The following is a 17,206-nucleotide window of genomic DNA, read 5'->3' on the forward strand; positions in this document are numbered from 1 at the left end:
AATAAACTTGTCACCATCCCTGGGGGATGACCAGGAATTCTGCTCAGCACCATCAGCATCCTTCTTTTCCTTTTCAGCATTCAGCCTCCTACCTCAAACACTGGTTTTGGCCAGTTGGGTTTGCTCTGCAAGGTGATCTTCACATGGCTAGAAAGCTTCATTCCCTTCCTGATTATCCGTGGTCCATTGTCTCAGTTACCCACTGGCTTTTCTCGCTCATTGTGGCACCGCTCATCCATGAGTTCTTTGGGACAGTGAAATCTTTCCAGCCACAACTCAAATTAAATTCAGCTGAGAAGACTTTCCCAGGGTTGGATTTATCCCAGGACCTCCACCCAACATTTTGGTTTTCACCTTGAAATCCATATGTGTAATTGATGCCACGCTGGCTTTTAGGGCTCCTCATTTTCGGGATTGTCTTGAAGGAAGGCAGAGAAATCACCTGGGGCTCTGTCGCTTCATGTAGGAGGAGATTTGGGTCTGTGCGTTGCTGGACGGGCAATGTGTGGCTCCAGTGAGGTTGTCAGGAATCTGAAGGTGTCCGGGCACACTGAATTATGAATTTTGTGCGGAGCAAGAAGAGCCGGGGCGCTGCCGCGGTACCGGGAGCGCGTTCCCACCTCTCCTCTCCCGAGCAGGTGGACTGGGCAGCAGCCGCAGCTCTCCCGCTCCCTGACCTTCCAGCAGCGCTGCTCCAACAGGACGTGGTGATTTACAAGGCCAAGGGCCAGCAGGAAATTCCGACCTCCACCCCCCCGGAGCACGGAGGAAGCCGGAGCAGCTCCGTGACTCAGAGCCGCTCCTGAGTCACCGCGGCCGCGGTTCCTGCGCTCCGCTCCTGACCCTGCCGAGCCCTGCTCACCATTCCCCGGGTCCAGCTGGAACTCACTGGCCTTACTGGAGGAGGAAATGCGTGGTGGAAAAAAAAAAAAAAAAAAAAAAACAAACCAAAAAAAAGGCCCGATTTGGTTAATGCTATTCTTTAATAAACAACTTATGGCAGGTGCCTGGCAGCTTATGATAATTAACGGGGTATTTATTGGGATCAGAAAATACGCTGAGCTGAACAAGTCTCTCATCTGTCCTTGGCTCGCTGCGGCGGGATGGGGTCATTGGCTGTCTGGCTGCAGATAATAAATCAAAGGGCTGGAGAAACTGCAGGAGAGAGGGCATGAACTGCCCGAACATTCAGCTCATTGTGGCAGAGAACGCGAAGCTTTCCCAGCCACATTTTCACTTATCTCCGAGCCAGTTATTCCCTGCAGGCGGCTGAGCTGTCCGAGTAAACAGAGGTCACTTTACCTTGCCTAAACAATGACTTTGCTATAGTGGCTGCCAGCTCCGGAGCAGCCAGGACGAGCTTTGAAGGCTGCTTGGGAGCGGGGCTGCCAGGGAGAGTGGATCAGTCAGTCTGGAGTGCCTGGGCAGGATTTGGGATGCTCAGGGAGATGCTGTGGTGCTCAGGCAGGATTTGGGATGCTCAGGGAGATGCTGTGGTGCTCAGGCAGGATTTGGGATGCTCAGGGAGATGCTGTGGGGGTGCTCGGGCAGGATTTAGGATGCTCAGTGTGGTGCTCGGTCAGGATTTGGGATGCTCAGGGAGATGCTGTGGTGCTCAGGCAGGATTTGGGATGCTCAGGGAGGTGCTGTGGTGCTCGGGCAGGATTTGGGATGCTCAGGGAGATGCTGTGGTGCTTGGGCAGGATTTGGGATGCTCAGGGAGATGCTGTGGTGTCTGGGCAGGATTTGGGATGCTCAGGGAGATGCTGTGGTGCTCAGGCAGGATTTGGGATGCTCAGGGAGATGCTGTGGGGGTGCTCAGGCAGGATTTGGGATGCTCAGGGAGATGCTGTGGGGGTGTTCAGGCAGGATTTGGGATGCTCAGGGAGATGCTGTGGTGCTCAGGCAGGATTTGGGATGCTCAGAGAGATGCTGTGGTGCTCAGGCAGGATTTGGGATGCTCAGGGAGATGCTGTGGTGTTCAGGCAGGATTTGGGATGCTCAGGGAGATGCTGTGGTGTTCAGGCAGGATTTGGGATGCTCAGGGAGATGCTGTGGTGCTCAGGCAGGATTTGGGATGCTCAGGGAGGTGCTGCCGTGGAGGATCAGCTGATCCCGGGCTGTGAGTGAGGATGGAGCACACGAACGAGCAGAGAGGCTGAGGAGGAAACGGCCAGGAGCTGGGGGAGTGGAGAAGGGATGACTTTCCTCTGATGTCAAAAATCCCATCATTCAGTGCTCGCCGTGAAAAAGGCGAGAGGAGAAGAATGTGGAGAGAGGGAGAGGGACAGAGAGAAGAAATGAAGGGAAAGGACACGCTCGTTTTTCTCCTGAACCTTGTAGGCTAAGCTTGTCCACCTTGGCAGGATGGAGAAATGAGGCTGATCCCGAATGCCAAGCCCTGCAGAGCCTTGCAAGCCCCAGGGATTGTTCCCATCCCCATCCCGATCTGGACTTGGTTAGTACTGCCTTGGTATGAATAATCAGGGAGATAAAAAATTGTCAAGAAACTTACAGCAGTTTCCACAGGGCTCTCTTTGCCTTAGCTTTTATTTCTGGCAGTTTGAATTTCCTGTTCACTGTGGTCGTGCCTGATCCTCACAGGATTTTTGCAGGGCTGGGAGGAAGGATCAGGGCTGGATGGAAGTGGAGAAGCAGCAGAGCTGGAGCTGCCCTGGAGCTCTGTCCAGGTTCCTATTTCTTCCTTCCGAGGGGCTGAATATCAAAAAGGTGCCAGGTTTTGTCCTTCATGCATTTTGCTGTGTGCCGTTGCCTGTAATTAGTTTCTTAACTGAAAAAGCTTTCTCAACTGGAAAAAAAAAAAAAAAAAAGGAAAGGAAAGGGGAAAAAAAAAAAGCAAAACCAACCCCCCACATTTTTGGCAATGGGTTGTTTTTCTAAGCGATTAATTAAGCACTGATTTTAAAAGAATTTGAATGAATCCTTCTACTCTGTGTCAAGCATGGATTTTGTATTAATCACTTCACTACTCGCTGCCTGAATAAGGACTGAAAAAAGGATGCAGGGAGTAAAAATTTCCCCAGGAAATGAATCAGACGAGGAACCTATGCCTCATCTCGCCTCCTCCAAGTGAAGAAAGAGAGGATTTTGTCACTGGTGGGTCAGTTTACAAACGTGTCCTTTGCAGGGTGAGTCAGAGCGAGCCATGCATTTCACAGCAATGCATTTCACAGCAATGCAGCCACAGAGGCAGCTGGAACCAGAGCTGAGTATCAGCCAAAGATAAACAGGAGTGAATCCTCGTGCCCATCAGAGTCAGCAGAATGGAAATGCAACCTGTCAGATCTGCTCGTGTGTCAGCCAGCTCTTGCTGCGTTTGAAACCAGTGTCAAAATTCCCTCTGGCTTCCATGGGAGCAGGGAAATCCCTCGGGATTTGTGATTTCCCTTTGCTGATAAGGGAGAGATGTGCATTTTTATAAGATGGAGTTGGAGGATCCGGTATTTTCCCTGGAATTTTGGGTGGGATCCAGTGTCCAGTGGATGCTCCCAGGTGGGCATCACCCCTTTGTGATAAAAATCGGGAGCAGGTGGGAAGCGCTGCTGTCTCCGGACTGGGATGAATGCATTGCGAGTTTGGAGTTTTCCAAATTGCTGGACAAATATTTATGGGTTTTTTTCCCCCAAACATCAGCCTTTGTTAGTGTTAGAGCTGTTAAGGGATGTGAAAAAGCTGTTGTCGTGAAAGCACCATCAAGATCTGTTGTTGATGTTTTGGTTGTGGGCGAGATAATGAGATTTAGCCGAGAATCTGAGCTGAAATATGAAAATTTTAATATTTTTCCCTGGTTTCACTTTCCCCAGTGTTTCTTGAGACTAAACCTTGTTAAGTGTGTTAATCCTTGTGGGTTTGGGGTTGTTTTAGTGGTTTTTTTGTAGCTTTCCAGGCTGTAAAAGTGTTTAGGCAAGAGGATGAAATATTTGGTGGGTCAGCGGTGAGATCACAATTTATTGCTGGCCAAGATCGGTATCCTGAAGTGGGATAAGAGGAATGGCTGAGATGCTGCAGGTCTTTCTCTGGGATAATGGTCATCCTTGGAAAGATCTGTGATTAAACCAGTTCCTCGATGGAATGTGTGTTTATCAGAGCGGTTTTTCAGCCGCTCGGCTCAAAGACCATCCCAGTTTGCAAACAGCAGCAAAGTGGCAACGCTGGGGCAAAAAAAATCTTGGGAAGGAGGTGGAGAATGGCAGAGCTGGAGCCAAATTTAAATTTTCCTTTAACCACAAGTCCTCTTCTCTTCAGGGTTAAATGTTTCCTCATAGGAGAGCCAGAGGCTCTTGATTATCCATGCAAAACAGGCCGGGGCTTTGATTTGTAAGGTTTTGTCTGCCACACTTTTAAACGGATGAAGCCTAATTTAGATCCCCACACGAAAATCCAAATGGGACGGTGGAGACACAGCCTCACTTTCCCTCTCCTATCCCGAGGCACCATTCCCCACCCTTCCCCTTCTTCTTCATCCCCCCAAAAAACCCCAACCCAAGGCTGGCTTTGAGCGGAGCGCATTGGGGGGATCGGGAACAATTAAAGCGATGATGTGTGTGCTTGAAGGAGAAAAGCGAGCTGCGGTAGCTGTGCTTTGACAGGTCTTTGGAGGATTTCAAGGAAGTTACACCCACTTCATTCATGATAATCGGCTGTTTAACGCCGAGCAGCTCAGTGTTATGAATGAAAAGGGAGCGTGTTTTGGCTTGCAAGAACAACTCGCAAATCTAATGCTTCACTCGTCAAATAACCAGCCACGTTCACAAAAAAAAAAAAAAAATAAAAAAAAAAGAAAAAAAAAAAGAAAAGAAGGGGAAAAAGGGAAAAAAAAAAATCTTGACTTCATTCTTGAAATTAATGGATGAATGATTTAGCGGGAAAAAAAAATAATCCTGCAACACCTAAAGCTGCATCTTCTCTTTCTGTAGGAATCCAAAAGCCTTTTACCTCCCTTTGACGTGTTTGTAACTCTTTGGGGTGGGATGAGTTGGGGGAGAAAATGCAGCCCCTGCTGGACTTTGATGCAGCTAAAGGCAGGTCCTGGTGACTTTTTGTGCATTTGATCAGCACATGGTGAATTGTTGGATTTCGCGTCATTTTGGGGGCAGAAAGAGAACAGAAGGGAAGAGAGTGTTAGGAAGGAGTAAGTTTGGGTTTGGATGGATTGCAGAGGCTCTGTGGGCTCTCTGCTGTGCCTGAGCAGGCTCATTGATTAGGAATATATTGATTTTTGGGGGTATTGAAGCAGGATTTGTGGAATATTATGATTTCCTGGAGCTGCCCTGTGCCAGGTGCCTTCACCCCTTCTGGTGCACAGACTTGGATGACTCCTGGGAGGTTGTTGGAGGCCAGTGTTGGTTAGGATATATTGAATTAAAGGCAAAAATACTTCGAGGGAACCTTTCCACCTTCCCTTATTCCCAGTCCTTTGGGAATAAAATGGCTTTTTGGAGGAGCAACGTGCCCAACCATCCCTCTGCCTCCTGCAGCAGGCAGGGAAGGGATCTGTGCCTGGGCAGGAAGGAATGCAGCTCCTTTGATCCCATTAAACACCCACAGGTGGTTGCAAAACGTTTTGCCACTGGAGCTGAGCTGAATATTTATTAATTGGAGTTTAGGAAGGAACGTGTGGAATCATTTCCCTCGCTGCTTCTCGTCTGGGTTTGGGGTAAAAGTGCCAGCTGGGATGGTTTTAATTCGAGCAGAATTTGACAAAGCAGTAATTGGTGCATCCATCGAGGGCTGCGCTGTGTTTGTGGAGCTGACCTCGCCCTGAAAAGGGGAAGTTTTGCTCAAAGGAAGCCAAAAAAAAAAAAAAATCAATTGGAGAAAACACAATTCCATCTGATGATGTTCCATCTTTGGTCAGCAGCTGGGAGCCTCTGGTGAAAGGTGGGAGAACAAATTTTCCTCATTGTTTTAGCACTGAAATAATTCCCAGAACAGCGTTTGGCTCAAGGTAGGATCGCACTGGAACCTTTCCCACTTAAAAGTGGGGGGAAAAAGGGCAGTTTGGGCAAAAAGGGCAAAAAAGGCTGAAGGCAAAGGTGGGTTGGATGGAGCCTGGGATGGGAGGGAGGGTGGCCATCACTTCTTCATCTCCTACACAAAAAATTAACTCCCTTCTTTCCTCTTTTCCTCCACAGAACCGTGTTTGGGGCAAACCAAGAACTGAGCAGATCCTCTTTTATTTCCACTCATTTTCAGGGTGAGTGAATCCTCTTGTCTCCGCTCCTGCTGCCGTGTCCTGTGCAGCTCCAAAGTGTGACTTAAGGTTCAGAGGAAAATCTCTCTTTCCCTAATCTTTGCACTGATAACACAGAGCTTAATTTAGCAGCAGTCAGGCAGAACATTTGGATTTTGTCATCCATTTCCAAAACTATTGTTGGCTTCTTATTCCTTTGTTTCCACAAACCACCACCCCCAACTCGTTTCAGATTTACATTTTCTTGGGGGTGCCAAAAGATAAGTTAATGCCAACTTGATGATTAATTAGCTAATACTTTCCTCTGCCTTGAGATGGAAAGCCTTTATCTGAGCCACTTATTAATTTTTATTTTATTTGTTGCTGCATGGGTACATTTGAAGGGATTCGAGTTCTGCCCTCCTGAGAAAATTGGGCAGGAATTTAGAGGAACAGGAGGAGAGAAGGGCAAAGGAACCTTCAACTTGTTATCAGAAAATATGTCTTAATATTGAGATCAGGGTACTTCTATATCTATATTCTTCAAGCCCCAAGCAATATCAGAGAGTCATTGTCAAAATCACTGGAAATACGGAGTTCTGAGGCTTTCCAGCATCCTCAGAGATGCAAAAATCAATAAAAAGCTTGATTTTCCAGGGGCTGTGGGAATGGCTCAGCTATTCCTAAGCTCAGTCTCCTTGTCTGAGCTTGGAAAAGTTGTGGGAAAAACAAACCTGGGGCACTTCCAATGTGGAAGTTTCCAGGAGTTTGGTACTGGTGCACATCCCCTTTGTTTTTGGAGCTGGGAAGAGGAGGCAGATATCTCCTCCCAAGTCAGAGTGGGATATTTGGAATTCAAGATGGAATTCAGAGCAAAGGGATCGTTATTCAAATTGCCATAAATGCATTAATGCAGGAGCAGGGATGTGAATAAGTTTAATTTAATAATGATAAAAAAAGGGGGGAAACTCGAGTTGGAGAGTGATGATGAGTTTATTGGTGGGTGAGCTGGGTTACCTCATTCTCCTGAGATCATGATGAGGAGTGAGGTAAGTGCATATTTCATGGCACTTGTGAGAGCCCTGCCTGTGGGCAGGAATTAATGCCGTGCACGGGAGAGGTGCTGCACATCCCAGGGAAGAAATGGGAGGACACCACTCAGCAGGAAAATCTGGAGAATTCCAGGAGCTCCATGCACAAAGGTGAACAACCCAGGCAATCCTTTTGTAAAGGGCTTCACTTTGGGGGGTTTGAAACTGCGAGGGAAGAGTTTATTCCTAATATCTGATAGAAACCCACTCTCAGTTTGAAGCCGTTCCCCCTTGAGCCAGGGCTGTCCTGTTTCGCTTTGGGAAGGATCAAGGTGAAGATTTTATGTTCTGTGTGAGCACTGAGATCCAGCTCTGTCCCTCCTTCCTCACTCCTGGATGTCCTAAGAGAGGTGGCACAGGTCTAAGAGATGTCCCCAAGTTAAATATTCAGTGAGTCACACCATGGAGATGATCCTGTGAGCCATGTGTGCTCCTGGAATTACCATCCCAGCTTTGTCCTGCTCAAATCCAGCTGCAAATGCCTTTTTTTTTGGCCTTGATTAAGCCCTGGGCATGGATATATTGCCCCCTGTTAATCTGCTGAACTCAGCCCAAATTAGAAGCTCCCCAATTTTCAGAAGTCTTAAAACTTCCCTTGACTTCAGTGGGGTTAATCTGTTCCTGGAGGTGTTTTAAGGAGGGGGAGGAAGAGGGATCCGTGGGAGAATTGGGAAGTTCAGAGATAAAAATCTTCCCCAAAAGGGAATCTTTTCCCCTCACCCCATCTTTTTTTCCTTCATACATAAAATCTTTGCCTTGAGCCTTCCCAAAGTGAAATAGGAGAGTGACAAGGCAAGGGGGAATGGCTTTAAACTGACAGGGGGTTTAGTTGGGATGTTAGGAAGGAATTCTTCCCTGTGAGGGTGGTGAATGGATGGAATAGATTTCCCAGAGAAGCTGTGGCTGCCCCTGGATCCCTGGAAATGTCCAAGGCCAGGTTGGATACTGGGGCTTGGAGCAGCCTGGGATGGTGGAAGGTGTCCCTGCCCATGGCATGGAATTAGAGGAGCTTTGAGCTCCCTTCCAAGCCCAGCCATTCTGGGATTTTATGGAAATTCAGAGCTCTCAGGGCTGGGTTTGGCAGGATGAGGGAGGAGTGGGAGGCAGCAGGAGCAGCTCCTTTCCCTGGCCTGTCTCAGCATTCCATGTGGTCACCTCAGATGTGGGACAGGCTGCTCTGGTTCCCTCCCTTCCTCCAGGAAATCTGAACCCCATCCAGCCTGCAGGAATGTGTGCTCAACTCCAGCCTGCATTAATGCTGCCCTGCTTTGCATGAATAACCAAGTATTGACAGAGGCAGAGTCTTACTGCAGGTATTCCCCTTCCTGCTTCCTCCAGTGGCCCTAGGAAGACTTGGACTGGTGAATTGCTTAATTTCAGCCCTTATTTTTAATGACATTATAGCCTTGAGGGCTCATTGTGCATTTTAATTGCTGATTCTTTAATGCAGGAGCAGGGAGCAGAGCCCAGGTTTCCCCTTTGCCAGGTGAGTGCCAAAGGCAGCACAACAGTGAGAAATTTTCACTGCACTGAATCCATTTTTTTTTTCCACTGAAAACATAAAAATTCCATCTTTCTTTCCCCACAACTTCAGCAGGAGCTGTGTGAGTCAGGACATGAGGAAGCAGCTGGCAGCTGGGTGTTTAAAACTGGATGGGCAGCACATCCTTCTCTGTTTCCTTGGTCTTTTCCCACTGCCCTGGTGCAGAGATGGATTTTTTCTCTAGGACTTTCTGTGTGATTTGCCATGGTCACTGCGTTTTATGCACAGGGCTGGGGGCTGGAATTGAGTCTGACACTTTGGGCACCTCAGATCCCCAAATTTCTGTGTAAGGAATCCTGAACCGTGTTGTGGAGCGAGCTGAGATGGCTGAGGCAGATTTCTCAGGGTGTGAATTTTACCTGCAGGAGGTGCAGCCCCTGTGAGGTGTTTATGGACCTTGTGAGCCCCAGAAAAGGCGAGGGCAGTGCTCTGACAGCAATTCTCTCTCCTCCACATCCAAAGGGAATTCCCAGCTGAGGGAAAAGAGCATTTGTGGAGCAGTTTCTGAATTTAGAGCAGCTGCTGGATGTTGAAATGTTGTGCCAATGTCCAGCTCTAAATTTGGAGGGCATTAAGCTGCGGCCCTGGGCTCCTGTCCTGGTGCCTTGGCATGGGGAGGGTGTTTCTCCTGGATAATGGAGCAGCTGGGAAAAGCAGGGAGATTAAAGCCAGTGGAGGTAACAAATGTCATCTGAGGCAGGGGCATGGCACAGGGATGCTTGGGGAGAGCACAGTGCCCTCAGCTCGTGTAAGGTCAGGGAGCTGCAGAGAGAAGTGAAAACAAAGCCAGGAATGAAGTGAAAACAGAGAGGAATGAGGAGCAAAGTGTCCAAAATGTTTGGAACCAGCCGGTGGAGGAAGATGATGTCCCACACATAGATGGGGTTTAGTCAGTGTGTTCCAGCCCAGAGAGGTTTTAGCTTTTCAGAGGGGTCTTTGACCAGGAGGGAGAGGTGGAAACAGCAGCTCTGGGTCCTGCCTGTCCCTCCTTCCCTAGGGATTTACCTCTCTTCCTCCAGCTCTGTGCTCTTCCCAAAGCCCCTCTCCTTTTCCCCTCAGCCTGTGCTGTTCCCTGGAGACCCAAGCTCTTTCTCCAGGCTCTGCTCCATGGCTGAGGCTCAGCTGAGCAGGTCCTGAGCATCACTGCTGATCTCTTTACAACATCAGAGGGGCAGAGCACACACCACGCTGGGAGCATGGAGCCCTGGCTGCAGGAGCTGGGCAGGACTCACCATTTTTGGCATTTTCATGGCACCAGAGAGGAGCTTTGGAGCCCACAGTGGCTGAGGGAGCTGGGGATTGCTGGCACGTTGCAGCAGGAGCGAGGTGAGGCTCCTGATGTTTGTTATTTGGCCCATCAGGCCGTGCCCTGATCCTGCTCACTCATCCATGCTGGGAACAGCTTATCCGTGGAATGCCATGCCAAAATCCTCTTGTAGCCCATCAGCAGGGCTGTCAGAGCACCTCACCAGGCTGTGAAAGGAACAAAACTCCATCATCAGCCTCTGTGGCTCCTTCTCCTTTCCAAGAAGCAGGGGATGCTCACAGGGATTAAATTGCTTTGTAGGAGGTGGAGGACTGAATAAAGGGACTTAGAGCTGCCAGGAGATTCCTCAGGGAAGTTCTCCCTCTGAGATGCCACATCCCTGTGTTCTGGGTCACGAGTACAGCACTACCCAGAGACCAAGACCTGTTTTCAGCAAGTTCTGTGTGGTTTCTTTTGGGTTTTTTTATCCCATTCCTTCCCTGTGCTCGAGGCAGAGGAAATAGGATGTGAGTACCACACGTGGTTTATGATTTTTGGGAAAATACTGTGTCCTGGTTGTAGCTCTGAACAATCCTCATGCAGTGGCTGGTGCCTGAAGCTTTGTGCTTTGCTTGTTTTAGAGAATCCCGGAATGGTTTGGGTGGGAAGGGACCTTAAGGCTCACCCAGTTCCACCCTGACACCTTCCACTCTCCCAGGCTGCTCCAAGCCTGGCCCAACACGGCCTTGAGGACTTCCAGGGATGGGGAGCTGTGCTCTGAGGAGTTTCTCAGGGATTTTTCCAGGTGTGGAGAGGATGAGTCAGGTATGGGACAACACCTTCGTGGAGAACATCTCCCATCCAGCCGTCTTTGAGCTGTAACCCAGACCTTCCAGCCTCGTCCTGAAGCCCAGAACTGAGGGCAGGAGGGACTCAATGTTTCTTTGAGCCCCTCGTTGTGTTCCTGGCAGCGCTCTGCTCGTTTCCATCCCTGTTTTCTGTTCCCTCTGCAACCCATTTGCTGCCGCCCTGCCCTCCCTCCCTCGGCACACTCCCAACACAATGGGTTCCTTTCTGCGGTGAATCCCCTGCTCCACGCAGACATTTGCTGGCTCCTCTCTTCAGGATGCCTTTCAATGGGAAGAAGAGGGGAAAGTATTCCTTTTTCCCAGAGAAAACCAGCACTGGCAGCCTGGGTTATTTTGTCGGACGTGTGGCTTTAAGTGACGCCTTTGCCATCTGTTCCGTCTGCTAATTAAGAATGCAAAACAAACGGAGCCCACAATTGCTTCATTTAGAATAAGAGAGATGGCAGTGACCAAAACAGTTTTATTTTGGTGTCAGATGCTCTTTTTATTTCTCCTGTCTCTTCCTAATCTAAAGCAGGGCTGGAGCACTTCTCCCTCTCCCGGTTTGCAGCAATGGATGCTGCTCTGACAAACAGGACCGACTTCTACGTGTTCAGCCTTTAGGGCCTCTAAGGGACAATCCCACAAGAGCAAGGAAAGAGAAAAAAAACTTCATTTTCAGCTGAGAGGGCTGATTCCAGCTTTTATGTTTTCAATTCAGTCGTGCTGCTCTTAGATCTGCAAAGAGACACCTCGGGGTACCTGCAGGAAGTTTGGCAGCAGCGTGTGAAGCGCTTCCCCAGCCTGGTCCAGCCCGTTCCCTCTCACCACAGACGGGTTTTGTAGCCAGGATGGTGGGGAGGAACCATGGGCTCTGCTCTGGCTGTGTCCAGCAGCCCAGGAGATGAGTTTTTCTGGCTTTTGGTTGTGAGTGAATCATCCCCAAGGCTGGTGATCCATCCCCTGTGGTGACTGGGCTATAAGGAGCCCCCTCCATTCATTCACTGGGTGCTGTCAGCTCTTTAACATTCCCAAAATCGCTGCTGACGTGCTCCAAACCTTGGGGAATCATGGAGGTATCCCTGGCAGCACAGCCACAGACTGATGTGACCTAGCTTGAGAAAATGGACATTCTCTTCCTCCTCCTTCTTTCCCCCCCAGCCTTCACTCTCGCTGTGATAATCAACATATATTGAACTTAATTCTTTGACTGGGTCAGTGTTGAAGGGCACTGGGCTGGCAGTGGTTTTATGCCTACTAAAACAATGTTCTGGACAGTAGAAGACCTCCCTCTTTCCTCCCCATGAAAATTTGTCTGCTTGTGCTTAAAGATTATTTTAAAATTATTCTCACTACTATCGAGTTTTCCTGAATATTTTCCCCAGTTGGAAGGGAATGGCAGGGGATGCTCACCCAGTGAGAAATTGCAGCTGGAAAGTTCTCCCTCCCCATTTTCAGCTCCCAGCAAACTGCCCTAGCCCAGCTGAGGCAGAAATACGTGGAGAACTCTGTCATGAAATGCCCAAATCTGAAATTAAACCCAGCATGGGCTGAGATCCCAAACTGGGCTGGGTTCCTCCAACCCTGAGCAGCCAGATCAGGATCCTGCCCCAGCCTGGAGGCCACCTCTGCTGTAAAAATGATGGAAAATGCTTCAGGAGGTTCCAGCACGAGGGTTAAAGGTTTTTTGGTGTCCCAGGCCTGAAGGATGATGTTGTGGTTTAAGCATTTGGACTGGAACCAAGAGATGTGAGATAAATTCCAGGCTCTGCTGTTCACTTCCTCTGTCCTGGAAATCTCTGCTGCTCCCCTTGCTCCCATCCTCCTCCTGTGACCCTTCCAGCAGTGAACTGAACTGACAATCCAGATAATTTTCTGAAACCCTTACATTTAGGGTTAAAATTTTGTTCCATCCCCGTGTGCCTACGAGGTGGAAACAGCTTAAAGTTGGAAATGAAGGACAGAAATCTCTGAAAGTTTGAAGGAAGTGAATTAATCCTTCCCTCAGCAACAGTGAGGAACAGCCAGGACCGGTGAGTGAGGGGTGGCAAGGCCAGGAAATGAAGGCAGGGTCCATTTTTCCCTGGCTTTGGTGAGATTCCCAAGGAATGAGCATCCACGAGCAATGCTGAAAGGATCAGCGCCAAGAAGAGATAATTCTGTACCTCCAAAGCTGTATTTAGTAAGTTCTGGTCATTGAAATACACTTAATTGAAGAAGTTCTTTGCCAGAGTCACAATCTGATTGATGAAGGTTTGTCCTCCTGGTCCCTGACATGTCAGGAGGGAAGGGAAGAAGGAAAGACAATTTCTGGACGCTTTCTTTAGGTGTGTCAACATCTATCTTCTGCTAAATTAATTTGTACTTGAAGGTTTGTGTGTCTAGAAGAGTTTACAGGATCAGCTGCCCCGTTTTGGTGTTAAAATTTGCCTTTGGTTTCTTTGTCACAGCTTTAACTTCAAGCTGCAAGAAGGTAAATTTTATTTTCTCTGTGGAATTTCTAGAACAGGGCATATAGAGGTCAAAATTTCTTGCTAGAAAGCCTTGACAGGTGTGAAAAATTTAATCCAAACCATTCATAACACGTGATTCTCTTCACCACTTGATGCATTTAACCTGCTCTGGGACAATGAGTCAGCTTTTATTCCAAATATCAGCAGTCTTAGGTCAAATTTGGGCTATTGCTTGTCAGGAATGGGAATTCTGCATATCCTGGTGGTGTTTCATGGCTCACCTGAGTATTTACAGTTTCAGGCATCGCTCCTGCTCTGCCTCAGGTTGAACCCAGAGTTTGGATCTTGTGCTTCTTTGCCCAAAATGTGGTACCTATAACAAAAAAAAAAAACAAAAAAAAAAGTGTATTTTGCCTGCTGTAAAGAAGAGATTGGATAAAATCTCATTTTCTTGGTGATGAGGCAATAAAAACCCCCATGGCCATCAGCAGCAGCAAGGTGGATCCGAGAGGGAAAATGCAGAAGGGAAAAAGCTCCCTAAATTAAATAACCTGAGCTCCATTTATATCACATTATAGGAACACTTAAGTGGGGTTTTCTCCTTTTTTTTCTGGGGATTTCTCTACTCCATGGATGCCTCCAGTTGTTGATTTTTTTCCTAGAAAACTTGGAATTGCTTTTCCTTTCATTGGGATGCACCAGCTTGTTCCAAGTGGCAGCTATCATCCCAAAATATTTGCTGGAGGGGAAGCAACTCTCAGCCCCCCTGCAAGGATTTTATCTCTCCTTTAAATTACCCAGTTCAAATGCACGGATAATGACACTTGTAATGATGATAAAATGGGAGTGTGGCTGCATGGAGTAACGTTTAAAAATAATGATACACCTCTAAGTGGGTCTTATAAAAGGAAATCTTAAATAGCTCCAGGGAAACAGATGCTTTGGGGGACTTGTGGATAAAAATAGTGGCTTCCAATTGGCAACCAAAACAGAAATGTAGCCCCGCTCAGTCAACCTCAGCAGCAGAAATTCCTCTGAAAACCTCAGGGCCCGAAGTGGGAAGGTGTGAAAAGCACCTGGTGCTGCACCTGCAGGGGGGTTTAGCATCTTTTTACCTCTTCTGCTTTTTGTCAGAGAATCGTGGAATGGTTTGGGAAGGACATTGAAGCTCATCCAGTTCCATCCTGACACCCCCCACTGTCCCAGGCTGCTCCAAGCCCCGTCCAGCCTGGCCTTGGGCACTTCCAGGGATCCAGGGGCAGCCCCAGCTGCTCTGGGCACCCTGTGCCAGGGCCTGCCACCCTCCCAGGGAACAATTCCATCCCAATTTCCCAACTAAACCTCCTCTCTGTCAGCTCAAAGTGAATTTTCTTGCTGTTTCTCAGCTTTCTCTCCATAGTGGTGCCTTTCAAGCTCTCTGCAGTCGGGAGCTTTGCCCTGGGCTCCTTTTTGGGGCTGCTCAGGGCTCGGTGCTTTTCCAGGGCTCGGAAGGGCTGAGCCAGCCCCAGCAGAGCTGGAGGTTTCTGCTTTGCAGGGTGAGGCTTTCAAAGGAGAGCTGCAGGTGGCTGGCTAGAGGCAAAGGCAAGGAATGTTTTCCCTGCTCTCCTGGGCTGGTTGAAGGTCTGCAGGCAGCTCCCCCAGGAGACAGGGGGGTGTGGGCAGCCCCAGCCCAGCTCAGAGCCCACTTAGGTACCAATTTCACTGATTTTAAGTTAAAATAAATGGTTTTTCGTGGACATGAGGAGCTGTTGCTTCATCCCTCTCCTCTGCTGTGGAAGGGAAACCCTTCTTCAACAACCCCTTGAACCTCATTCCAGCTGTTTCTAAGTGTGTGGACCTCAAGGGAGGTGCCTCAGCCCCACATTTTGGGTTTGGGACAGAAACACCAACCTGTACAAAGGAACTGAGCAAGCTGAGGAAAGGGGGAATGTTTCTTTTGTGTGCTTTAACTCAGAGAAGCACTCGGAAATCATGTTTTTGCGATGATTTCTGCTTTTTCCTTAACCATTAGGGCAAAAGGCAAATCTCAAACGAACAGTTTTAACTTGTTGGTTTGGTATCTTTCCTTTAGGTGGTTTCTCCCAAACCAAGACAAGCAGTCAGGTGAGTCAAACATGGATCCCCTCATGGAATGCTTCTCCTGGCTGGGGTGACATCCACAGGGAACCCCCTGAGGCTGAGCACAGGGAATTCCCTCTCCTGTGCTTTTGTCCCGGGTAGAAAGCAAGGATGACGCTCCTTAGGGAACTTTGGGTTCCTGTTTTGGAATGTGCTGCCCTCAGGACCACCCCTCACTCAGAGAATCCCAGAAAGGTCTCGGGTTTGATGGGACTTTAAAACCCGCCTCATTCCGGTCCCTGCCATGGGAAGACTTTTCCTTGGAGCTGGCAGTGGGATGAGGCTCCAAGGCACAGCCCATGAAATTGTTTTTTCCCGTGTGCGCTGCTGTTGGTTTTGCAGATTCCTGGATTCTTGTGTGAGGATGGAAATCCTCATCTCCCCCAAAGCAGGGCACAGAAGGAGCAGGAGAAGCAGGTGCTGAACACTCCCACTGAGCTGTCCCTCAGCAGGAGAGGAGTTGGGATGGGGAAGAGAGGGAAGGATTAAAGAGAGATGGATTTCCTGCACCCAAACCAAGGAGCAACAAAAAAAACCAGAAAACCCCACCAAGTTTAATCCTGTCCCAGACAAGGCCAGCAGGCACCACACACAAATAGCTCAGGCTTTGATTCCATCTGCCCCTTCCTAAAAGTGGAAGGTGAAAATATTACATCCAAGTGCCTGCTTTGGGCACGGGCACCGAAGGGGGAGGAAGGAGAGGGTGTTCCATGGGGACAGATGACCCCGGCGTGCTGGGAGAACCAAGCCCAGTGTCTGGTGGCAGCGAGTGGGTCAGACACTGTTAGATCTGGCAGGGAGTCAGACATCTGCCAGGGAACGGGGATTTTGTCAGGAGAAGTGGGAGAGAGAGAGAGAGGGAGAGAGGGAGAGAGGCAGCGAGAGCCTCGCAGCGTTCTGTATCAGCCCGGATAACGCTTCCTCTTTAAAATTCCCTTACTAAGCTGGGCTCCTATATTTTATATTCAGCAGCGAGGTCCCCGCCCCCCCAGCCCTCCCCACCCACCGCCACCCTGGCTGCCTTTAACTTGTTAAGTTTGAAAGATGATCCATACACAGGCTCTGCTCTGCCAGGCAGCCCCGTTTAAGGCCAAGATTAATGCAGTGCATTGGTGCAATCGTGCCGCAGTGGTGCGTGATCGGAATACGAGATGGAATATGGGGGGAAAGGCCAGAAATGTGCCTGGATTCCCAGTTTACACAAGTCTCCTTAGCAACTTGTCTGATTATTTTCATTTTTTTTTTTTCCTTTTTTTTTTCATACATGTGCATGCAGCAGCCTTGTCCCAAATCTCCAGCGAATAAAACATTCCCTGAGTTTTTAAACCGCTTCCACCGATGGTCTCGGTGTTGTTTTGCCTTTTCCTTTTGTTAAATTAGTGGCTCCATTTTTTTTTTTAATCTTTTTTTTCCCTCCCCCTGGAGAGAATCCCCCCTGTACCCTCCGAAAAGGACGGCAGAGGGGCTGGGGGTGGGGGCGCTGGGACAGTTTTCATTGTGACTTCCCGAGAGTTGGTTCCTGTCCAGTTGTTCACATCTCAGCATGTGGAATTATTGTGCTTTCTCCCGATTTGCCACAGAATTGGCAGTAGCCTGACATTGTTACTCATTGGAATTGCATTTGGAGCTGGGCTGATTATTATTTTTTTTTTAATTTTTTTTTTTCTTTTTTAATTTCTTTTAATCACCCACATTTTTTTTTTTTCTTAAATTT

At 48.6% G+C, this 17,206-nt stretch overlaps 1 long non-coding RNA gene across 1 annotated transcript in view; it reads left to right on the plus strand.

Annotated features, from left to right (window-relative positions):
* LOC131588375 (uncharacterized) overlaps positions 1–16,465 on the plus strand; it is a 30,795-nt gene extending 14,330 nt beyond the window's left edge. Inside the window, exons 2-3 of the long non-coding RNA XR_009279572.1 lie at positions 6,156–6,217; positions 15,446–16,465. This is a non-coding gene — a long non-coding RNA (uncharacterized LOC131588375). The remainder of the gene's footprint in view (positions 1–6,155; positions 6,218–15,445) is intronic.
* The last annotated feature ends 741 nt before the right edge of the window (positions 16,466–17,206 follow it).

The sequence above is a fragment of the Poecile atricapillus genome, chromosome 25 (genome assembly GCF_030490865.1).
Source record: "Poecile atricapillus isolate bPoeAtr1 chromosome 25, bPoeAtr1.hap1, whole genome shotgun sequence".
Taxonomy (NCBI): domain Eukaryota; kingdom Metazoa; phylum Chordata; class Aves; order Passeriformes; family Paridae; genus Poecile; species Poecile atricapillus.